Source organism: Elgaria multicarinata, chromosome 4, assembly GCF_023053635.1.
Source record: "Elgaria multicarinata webbii isolate HBS135686 ecotype San Diego chromosome 4, rElgMul1.1.pri, whole genome shotgun sequence".
Lineage (NCBI taxonomy): Eukaryota > Metazoa > Chordata > Lepidosauria > Squamata > Anguidae > Elgaria > Elgaria multicarinata.
Genome location: NC_086174.1, coordinates 8335466 through 8346198, shown reverse-complemented (window position 1 = coordinate 8346198; position 10733 = coordinate 8335466). Strand labels below are relative to the sequence as shown.

Genomic DNA, 10733 nt, shown 5'->3' with positions numbered 1-10733 from the left:
ATTTCATCATCAAGGACATATTCCAAACATTCATACAACGATCATATATTTTTGGAGACTTATCTCACCTCCACTGATAGCTTATTGCAGTATGGACAATCACCAGTAAATGAATGCTTATTTCCACAGCACCAAGTGGGACTAATTCCGTAAGGTTAAGAATAAAAATATTATTTCTTCCTTTTTATTTAAAAGATTTATAGGCCTCCTTTTAGAAGAAACCCTCCCAAGGTGGCATACAAAATTAAAACCAGGAAATGCAATAGAATCATAGAATCATAGAATAGCAGAGTTGGAAGGGGCCTACAAGGCCATCGAGTCCAACCCCCTGCTCAATGCAGGAATCCACCCTAAAGCATCACCGACAGATGCTTGTCCAGCTGCCTCTTGAAGGCCTCTAGTGTGGGAGAGCCCACAACCTCCCTAGGTAACTGATTCCATTGTCGCACTGCTCTAACAGTCAGGGAGTTTTTCCTGATGTCCAGCTGGAATCTGGCTTCCTTTAACTTGAGCCCGTTATTCCGTGTCCTGCACTCTGGGAGGATCGAGAAGAGATCCTGGCCCTCCTCTGTGTGACAACCTTTCAAGTCTTTGAAGAGTGCTATCATGCACATATATAGAAGAACAACAAAACCATCAAAATGTAACAACTAAAATCAGCTAGCTCAAGGATAGGCAAAGGTGAAAAGGTCAGTCTTTAGGGCCCACTTGTAGGCCTGTAATGATGGCCCCTGGTGGCCATCAATTGGAACAGAGTTCTGTAACTTAAGGGGCATTGTTGGGAAGGTCCTCGGACTTAGTTAGACCAACCTATTAGTCCACTATGGAGGTGTGAAGTTCTCGCGATGGTTTTATCGTGAGATCCCCCCTCTGTTTACACATGGCACACAACAATCTCAGAAGGAGGGGCGTCGCACCTGCCATTTTTTAATTTTTAAAAGGGACAGCAGCACATGAACACTTGGGCTCAAAAGGTAAGTGTTATTTTTTTAAAAAAAAATACTTTCCCCACTCGCCCAACCCCCGATGGGTGCAGAGCTCCTGAGGAGCTCTGCGCCCCATGTGTGGGTCCCGGTTCCTAGCGAGGAACCGTAAGGAGTCAGGACAAAGCGCGGCACCCGGCCACAAATTCCATGGTCTCAGGCTCAGCCCAAGACCGTGGAAAAACCAGGCCTAAAGGGCAGGGCGAGACCCCGGGGCAAGGGAGGGATCATCCCTCCCTGATCACAGGATCCCCTGTGCATCATGTGAATGCACAGGGACGATCCCGTGGATCGCCTCTTGATTTCGCCCCTTCTAGCTATGGCCCTACTCCTAATGTCAGCAACCTAATTGCTTTTCAAGGCAGACTGTCGCTGATACTGACCCTAGCATGCAGGCTGGCTGGCAGGAGCGAAGGGAGTCCTTCACATAACCTGGACCCAAACTGTTTAAGGCTTTAAAACCTAACGCCATGCCATCACTTCAAACTGGCCCCAGAAAAGCACCAGCAAACATTGCAGCTGGTATAATATTGGTGTCACATGATAGATCAGCCCCACATAGAGTCTGGATATCACTAGAGCATAGATAATTGATGCAAGGTCCACCCTCTTCATTCCATTATTTGATTTCATTTCATGTATTATGAGAACACAAGAACATAAGAAGAGTCCTTATGCTGGATCAGATGGACCTTATGCTGGTCCATCTAGTCCAGCACTCTGTTCACACAGGGGCCAACCAGCCATCAGCCAGGGATGAACAAGCAGGACATGATGCAGTGGCACCCTCCCACCCATGTTCCCCAGAAAGTTCACAAAAATTAAGATAGGGCCACAGTTGTCAAACTAGCCCAAGCTGGAAGAATGCACTCCTGGCCCCCAACATGTGCATTTTAGATATATGTTTGGAAATGGAAAAATTCAAGGGAAAAGTACATTTAGAAATGCATGGGGTTTTTGTGTGTGTGTGTGGACTTCTTAAAATGTTGAAATGATGAATATGGAAATTGTAGAGAACAGATGAACTGTTGAAAAACGTATGTGAAACAGGATATAGTGGAAAGAACATCTCCTTTGTGAAGAAGAGTGAAGGTGGAATCCCTGGAGAGGCGGCGTCACATGTTAATTCACCAGAGCAAGCTTCCAAGGAACTGCCCTAATCCACACCAAGCAGGATATTGCACTATGAAAGTGGTGTCAAAGCAGTATATAAAAGGCAGGAGCCACACTACCGCTTCATAGCGGTATTGAAGTGCATTGACAACTGTTGGGGCCCATTGTCAAACTGAAAACACTCCTGTGAAATTTGGTGTGACCTCAGGAAATGCTTTCTTAAAAAATCTCCTCTCTCTCTCTCTCTCTCTCTGGCGATAGCTAGAACAGGAAAAATCCTGGGGTGATCCCCCGGATCGTCCCTGTGCATCCACATGACGCAAAGGGGATCCCTTGCCCAGGGATCTTGCCCTCCCCTTTGGCTCCAGTTTTTCCATGGTCCCGGGCTGGGCCCGAGACGGTGAACTGTGTGACTCGGTTCCATGCGATTTATTTTTTTAAAAAAAGTTACCTTTAGCACCTGAGCATTCGTGCGCTGCTGCCCCTTTTAAATTTTTTAAAATGCGGGTGCAACACCTCTCCTTCTGAGGTTGTTGTGCATCGCATGTAAACAGAGGAGGGATCTCGTGATAAACACATTGTGGGATCTTCCCTCCTCTGTTGTGGGCTAAACGGTAGATCTAAGTAAGGCCTCTCTCTCTCTCTCTCTCTCTCTCTCTCTCTCTCTCTCTCTCTCTCTCTCTCTCTCTCCCTCTCCCCTATGCAAACTTTCCAATCATTACACAACAGTTGCCAAACAAGCTTCAGTTTCTTTACCTGGTCAGAGTCTGGCTTGTGTTATGCAAAACTCAAAGACATTGCTCTGGTGAGTCTGGCTGGTGAGTGTTGCTGGTTTTCTCCTTTGTCTTTAGCTCATGTCTGGGTTCACATCTTGAAACTTTTGACATGTTTTTAATATATTTATTGCATGGCACTTCTTATTTATTTATTTATTTATTACATTTTTATACCGCCCAATAGCCGAAGCTCTCTGGGCGGTTCACAAAAATTAAAACCACAATAAAACACATTGTGGTTATGCACTGGCAATTCTTATGCATTGGCACATCTTATGTTCTTACGTTCTTATGACTTACTCTGTATTTCTTGATCAGGGGCATCTTCTTTCCCTGGAAATCACATCCATCCTTCAGCCATGAAGACCCTTCACCTTTTCTTTTTTGCTTTCTTCTTGGAATTTGCAGTTGGTCCAGGTAATTAAGTATTTATACATTATCTAAGTACAAGACAAAACAACAAAGGCTGTTAGGGTTGAAAATAGATTTGCTTTAGAACCAGTTTTAGGTCCATACATAATAATAATAATAATAATAATAATAATAATAATAATATCTCTGTTTGTAAATATTGGTAAATATGAATGTCATGTCTGAAGGAGTCAAACACTCTTCAGGGTTTCAGACAATGTTCAACAGCTTAATCATGGCTTTGGGAGACAATTTTAACTCAGAAGACTTCACAGTGAGAAAAGGTGAAAAAACCCTTCCCTGCACTCCAATCCAAACAAGTCCCCAAAAATGCACAGATCGCTTGAAGAAATTACAATGCCATTGGGGCGATCCAATCATGGATCTCCTATGCAACACCTAAAGAACACCTTCTCAGTTAGAAGCCCTTGGGCATTAAGGGATCTTGGCAAGCACTCGCATTGGGCCATTTTCATTGGTGGTATCTACTTGTGAACCTTTTCCCTCTATATAGTCCTCAGGACTAGATCATCAATGAACTTCTGAGATTAAGACCATTTTCTTCCAGAAGACCATTAGCGGAGAACAGTATTTGGCTCACTTTTTTATTAGTTGTGTTTTTCATGTTTTATATGTTTTATTGATCTAAATAAAGGATAATAATAATAATAATAATAATAATGACAACAACAACAACAACAACAACAACAACAACAACAACAACAACAACATGAGTCTTCCTTGCCCTAACTGAAATTCTGATGATTCAAGCTGGGACTTTCTGTATGTGAAGGATGGGGCTACCATTGAGACAGAGCCCTTACACAAAATAACTTCATTTGATTTCCTCAACAGTCATGCTTAAGTAATCTAACATTTCCTGGTGTGTCCTATTTAAAATAAATAACCCTTATGGTCTCTTGCCAATCCTACTTTATCTGTTTACACAATCATCCAGCATGGATTAGCATTCATGCAGAAACCAATATTTGGATTTCTCTTCCAGAATTTACACAAATTTAATTTGAACATTTTAACTGATAATTCTGGAGTAAGACCACTGATAGCTTTATCCTATAAGGAGATGCTTTAAAAGTGAATCATTTTGAACAATTATTTAATAGCAAGTTCAAACTATTTCCCCCATTTTTGCTCTGATCTGATATTGCATAATGACTGGGTTCAGACATCATGATAACTAAAGTGGTTTAAATAGTTGATGGTTGGTTATTTAACCTACAGTGGGTTATCGTGTTGTGTGGAGGGATTTTTCTAAAACAACAATTGGTTATTTTTATTTGGCCAAAATAACACACAAGGCACCAACACTGTGCAGAGTTAGCTATTTGAAACACTGTTGGTTATCATGTTGTGTGATGGGCACCATTGGGTGTTTCGTTGGCCACCACAGATTATTTTCATCAGCCACTGAGGCCTTAGCTACCCCTACCAGTTAGCCCACGACGGAGGAGGGAAGATCTCGGGATGTGTTTATCACGCGATCCCTCCTCTGTTTGCATGCGACGCACGATGACCTCAGAAGGAGAGGCGTCACGCCTGCCATTTTTTTAACTTAAAGGGGCAGCAGCGCATAAACGCTCATGCACAAATGGTAAGTAATTTTCTTAAAATTTTAATTACTTTCCTCGCTCCTCCACCCTACCCCCGATGGGCACAGCACTCCTGAAGAGCGCTGCTCCTCGTGCGCAGCTCCAGGCTCCTCATGAGGAATTGTGTGGAGCCTGGTCAACCCGCGGTGCCCGGCCACATGTTCCATGGTCTCGGGCTCAGCCCGGGACTATGGAAAAACCGGGGCCAAAGTGGAGGGTGAGATCTTGGGGCAAGGGAGGGATCATCCCTCCTTGATCCCGGGATCCCCTGTGTGTCATTGTATCCTGCCCTATATCAATAAGATCTCAGGGTGGCGTACAGATAAAAGCATACAGTATAAAACAATAAATATACACAGCTAAAAACAAAGTAAACCATGTAGCTTCTGAAAGATACAAGAGAAGTAACTGTCTGGCTAAACTATCTAGCAGTTTAGGAAATATTAACATGAATTCAACTTGCATTATTTTGTCATTTCTTTCTAGAATAAAATATTTTTATTATTTATTTATTTATTTATTACATTTTTATACCGCCCAATAGCCGAAGCTCTCTGCGCGGTTCACAAAAGAATAATAAATAAATAATAAATGAATAATAATCACAAATAAAGTTTCTTGACTCTTAGAATGCATCTAGCTTTTATATAGGTATAGATATAGATATAGATATAGATACATAGATATATACTAATAAAGTAACAGACTGTGATTTACACACCAACATTATTCCTAGATAAATGGTATTGTGTTATTACTGTTTACTGGTTTAAGATGTGTCCTTCTCAACCTGCATATATTCATTCATTTCTTATATTTCTATACTACCCCATAGCTGAAGATCTCTGTATAAAATCACTCTATTTTGATTTTATACAAATGGGAAATACTAAAAAAATAAATAGTAACCTTTTTTGGTCTGCAGATCTCGCAGGAAATCCAGAGGAATGTCAGAATCGGCTTAAAGGTGTCTGTTTTCCTGCTGGCCTTGACTGTCCTGAATGTTTTAGCCATTATGGGTATTGTAATTACGAGTCATTGCAATGCTGTGCCAAGTAAGTTGGTTTTGTCATATCTTGTGGATAAGAGAAATGTTGTTACACCATGTTTTAGATCTTGTTTTCAGTCTCTGCTTGCTCACACACACACACACACACACACACACACACACACAGAGAGAGAGAAAGAGAGAGAAAGAGAGAGAGAGAGAGAGAGAGAGAGAGCAGCCTCCAATGGTTATGAGCTTTGTAAGCAAAATGAACCAAAGCAACTCCATTTTGTATGAATCTGTGGCCTTAGCTAGACCTAAGGTTTATCCCGGGATCATCCCTGCCTGCTCCCGGGATCCCCTGTGTGTCATTTACATGAACAGGGATGACCCCGGGACGATCCCGGGATAAACCTTAGGTCTAGCTAAGGCCTAAATGTCTGTATTAATTATGCCTGTGTAATCAATTGGGCTGTCCATTGCTTGAACTTTATGCCTGTGTAATCATTTAAGGTACAATGAACAATGGAAGTACCAACAGCAAGTTGTGAATCTATCTGCTGACATGTACTTATTGTTAATTGTTAACATTAACTCAATATCCGGGAAAGAAAACAGTTGCAGTACTAGATAACCATAAGGTTTGGGCGTTTCAGTCAAGTTATTGTGTAACTGAATGTATAAAAAGAGCTGCTTTTAGATTTGTTCCTGATCAGCTTTGTTTAAGGCGTTGAGCCTCTTAGCTGATCTATTCTGCGGAATAAATCTGTTTATACCCTCCTCTGTGTGTCACCTGGTTCCGTTCCTGAAGGAAAATTGGAGTACCTTCCAGGAAGACACTAGAGCATCTCTGTTGCCCCAACAGCTTCCCTAGATGTGTCACACGTGCATGTCAGCATCTGAGAATTCAGAAAAACGTCTAGAACATTTAAAGAGCAACGTAGATGAATATGCACTTCCCTACCATGAGAGGGCCTTCTCCACAGTGAGCCCCACACCTAAGGGTGGCCAAAATCAGTGAGTGGGCTACGTTAGCCTGTGCCAAGCAGTCGCGAGGCTTGCAAGCACTGGGCAGCTGCCCGCCCTGGCTTCTGACGCTTTCCTGGTGTTGCATTAATAGCACTGCCTTTAAGGCAATGGGGTGTATGCACAATTTCTGGAGGTTCCAAAAATGTGCATTTTTCCCCTTCCATGCTAATCGCAGCCACCATTAGCATGGAAGGGGAAAGTGCACTTTCTGGAGCCTCTGGAAAGCGTGCATTTCCCCAACACGTGCCAATGGAAGACTTACAGGCCCTATTAACAAAAGTGTAAAGGCTTCCCCTTGAGTTAATAGGGCCTTTATGACCCTCATTGGCATGGGAGGAGGACGTGTGATTTCTGGAGGCTCCAGAAAGTGCCCACTTCTCTCTGCTGTATTAATGGCAGCTACCATTAATGCAGTGGGGGAAATGCACCATTTCTGGAGCCTCCGAAAGCAGGCATTTCCACCCCCACCCCCCACTACATTGATTTTTATTTTATTTTTTATATTTACTGCATTTCAATACCACCCGCTGTCGTGTTTCTCCAAACCTCCCGCCTTCCTGGGAGACAATAACGAGGCCTGCTAAGTCATCCCCAAAGCTTCATTCAAGCAGCAAACATCTCTTCCCACCTGAAGGGAGTCTAATCTCTAGGAACTGGCTCTCAGAAGCCAATGGACCACCATGCATCAGGCCTCCTGGACCTAGTTGTGAGAACACTCAAGTGATCATGAGGCCCCCGCGAGCACTCCACAGTTGCCCCTATTGCATTAAACTCACTTCCCCCTGTCGCATTAAAAGCAGCAGGGTAAAGTGTGATATTTCAGCAGGCAGGGTGGGCAGAGGAGGTTCACACGGCACAACAAGTGGGGAATGGACTGGGCAAACATCCGCTGAGGCTGGCCCAAGTGATTTCGACCATCCCTATTTATTGCTGACTTTTATTGGGGTTTTGTTGTTGTTGTTGCTATTTTTCTGTGTTTATGGTTGTTGTTTTTATCGCTTTCAATATTTTAAACTGTTTTTATGTATTTTATTGCTGTCAGCCACCATGGGAGGGCTTGTGCCCTAAAAGGCGGCCCACAAATATTATAAATAAATAAATAAAGTAGAAAAAATATTCACTTTAAATATTGTATTTTGTGCTTCTCTCTTATACAGACTGTGATCCTATTCGGAGAGGACACTAGTCTAATAACGCATTTCTTTGTTGTAATATAGAATCTGGTGGCGTCCTGAGTGTGCAGATGCTACCCAACCGCCAGATGTCTCAACTCCAAAAACAACAGCGCCACCTTCACAAACAGATTTGACCCAGAAAGTTCCTAGTACCTGAAAGAAAGCATAGTAAACAGCTGTAATGGTAATTCTGGCAGGTGGGTGTCACTCAAATTACATTATGGAGATATGTTTCTTGACGCTGCAGTTGCTGATTCATGATTAAGATGTAAGCATTGTATTGGTTGACCATAGAAAAAGGAGGACAGGGCTTTAACAGTTGTAGAGAAAAGGGAATTTCATCAGGTGTCATTTTTAGGCATGCATCACCTGGTGAAATTCCCTCTTCATCACCACAGTTAAAGCTGCAGGAGCCCTGCCCTCATTTGTACCTGGACCCTCTAGTATAGTTCCTGCAGCTTTAACTGTTGTGATGAAGAAGGGATTTCAGCAGGTGCTGCATGCATACAAGACACCTGCTGAAACTCCTCTTTCTCTAACTGTTGAAGATACAGGAGGCCTGTCCTCCTTTCTATATGGTCACCCTAGCCAATAGCAGAGGAAGGAGGTGCTTTACTCATCCCAAGCTTACAGAAACTGGCTCCTGAAAGTTCTGGCCATGGCCCTTTCTGCCCCACTTGCATGGTGATTAGGTCACAAATGGTGTGGAAAGGATTTAAATGATGAGGCATGATGATGTCATGGGAGTGGGAGGAGCTTTGGAGAATGGCTTTATCCCATCCCATCATCTGACCTTCTGGTTTGGTCCAGAGGGTCTTCACAAAAATAGGCTACCTACCCCTGCCCTATAGTAATGTCATCATGGATTTGATAGGTGGGGATAGTATTACCTAAGAAACTGACACTAGTCACTATGTATTAGTTAATAGCCTGGACCCCAACACTTCTTTTTCACAGTCTATACTTACAGTATCACTTTAACAGCAGAATCATGTACATCTGTGGGCCTTGCTAGACTTACCTGCAAATCTGTGCGGGAGGAGGAGCGAGCCCATGTTAAAAGTAGCACGGGCTGTCACCCCTGTCTGTAAGTAGGACGTGATAGGCTGCAGGAAGGACTTGTGACGTTCGCCATTTTTTTTTTTAGTTTTTTAGTTTTCGCCAATTTTTTTTAGGCCATGTGCGCAGGAGCGCACCAACAATAAAGGTAGGTGGTAGTTTTTTTTAAAAAAAAGGCTTCCCCATTCCCCTTGCCTCCAATTTCCCCCCGCGATCTCTGATCCCCCACCCGTGAACTCTGATCACCTTCCCACCCGTGATCTCCAATCCTCCTCACCTGCCCGCGATCTCCCTCCCCATCCCTCCTGGCTCCCTTTTCTCCCATTTCCCCCCGGTTCTATTTCCCCCCATCTCCCCACACTGCCTTGATGGCCGTAGCGCTCCTATGGAGCGCTGTGCACTGTCCGCCGCTTTTCCCGGCTATTCATGATTGAATGTGTTTGCCAGGAAAAGTGGCGGAACAGGCTACATGCTCGTGGTCTCCGGCTCAGCCCAAGATCGCAGGAAATACTGGGCCACAAGCGATGCCGGTTATCCCAGGCCAAGGGAGAGTTACCCCTGTCTGAGCCCGGGATCCCCTGTGCATCATCTGGACACACAGGGGCCGGCCCAGAGCTCGTACCGGGGTACCTCGTCATCTAGCAAGACCCTGTGTTATTTGTTGAGATGCTTTTCCATATTAATGGGCAATGTAGCTAGTGGATCCTTTGATTGCTTGGCTGCTGCAGAATAATATTAATCAATTAGATGTCCCAATATCCCTAGGCCAAAAGACCCACATTGAGCATGATGCAATGAACATGTGATTCAAACTAGCTTTTACCATCTCAATTGAATGGAAGGGAAGGAGGGAGAGGTCCCTGGTCGTGCATAAGTTCTGGAATGGGGGGAAATTCTTAGTGCTGCCCACACCTGTTGATTCCCTCACAACTATTCCTCCAGGCTGCTTTCCCTCCCTGAGGCTTCTTTCTAGTCAGAAAACTCAGCTTGGTGAAGAGCAGACAGGGAACCACAGTCATAACTGCAGGAGCTCCATTTTGGATCACTCAAAGCCATTCTGGCCAATCCTGTCCTATTCATTGAGATGCCTGTCATCAATTTCAGGCCTTGCCATTGGGGTTTGGTAACCAGGTTTCTTCTATATTTTCAGGCATCGGTTCTCGAAACATCTGGCATCATCTGGCAACTCAAGATTATCCAGGAATTCCTAGAACTTTAGTTCTTATGATCCTTGAACTGCTCTATTATATTGTCCATAAAACCGACAAAAGTTGTCCTTTATTCATGCTGATTCATAATAAAGATTGCACTTACTATGTCTCATGGTGGAGCTATTTTTCCACTCCTTCTTCTTTCATTGTAATGCTTTCCCCCTCACTCCCAGTAATTCTGCTTCAAGCAAGTTAGTGCAAGATACAATCGCTGAGAATGAAGATTATTTTTATTGATTATGTCAGAGGAGGGAAACAGGTTGGACCAAAGTGTACTGCATGCCTCTCTGTTTTTTCCTGAAGCTCCTTCTTCAAACCCTTGAGCCTGGGGCCAAACTAAATGTTCTTCTAATTTCCCATTATGGAGCTTTGAATCGT

The 10733-nt window shown here is 43.6% G+C and overlaps 1 long non-coding RNA gene across 1 annotated transcript; it reads left to right on the top strand.

The window, feature by feature from the left end:
• The first annotated feature begins 3195 nt into the window (after positions 1–3195).
• Positions 3196–10420, top strand: LOC134398271 (uncharacterized). The gene is made up of 4 exons (XR_010025407.1): positions 3196–3289; positions 5819–5948; positions 8128–8282; positions 10295–10420. It is a non-coding gene; the product is annotated as an uncharacterized LOC134398271 (long non-coding RNA).
• The last annotated feature ends 313 nt before the right edge of the window (positions 10421–10733 follow it).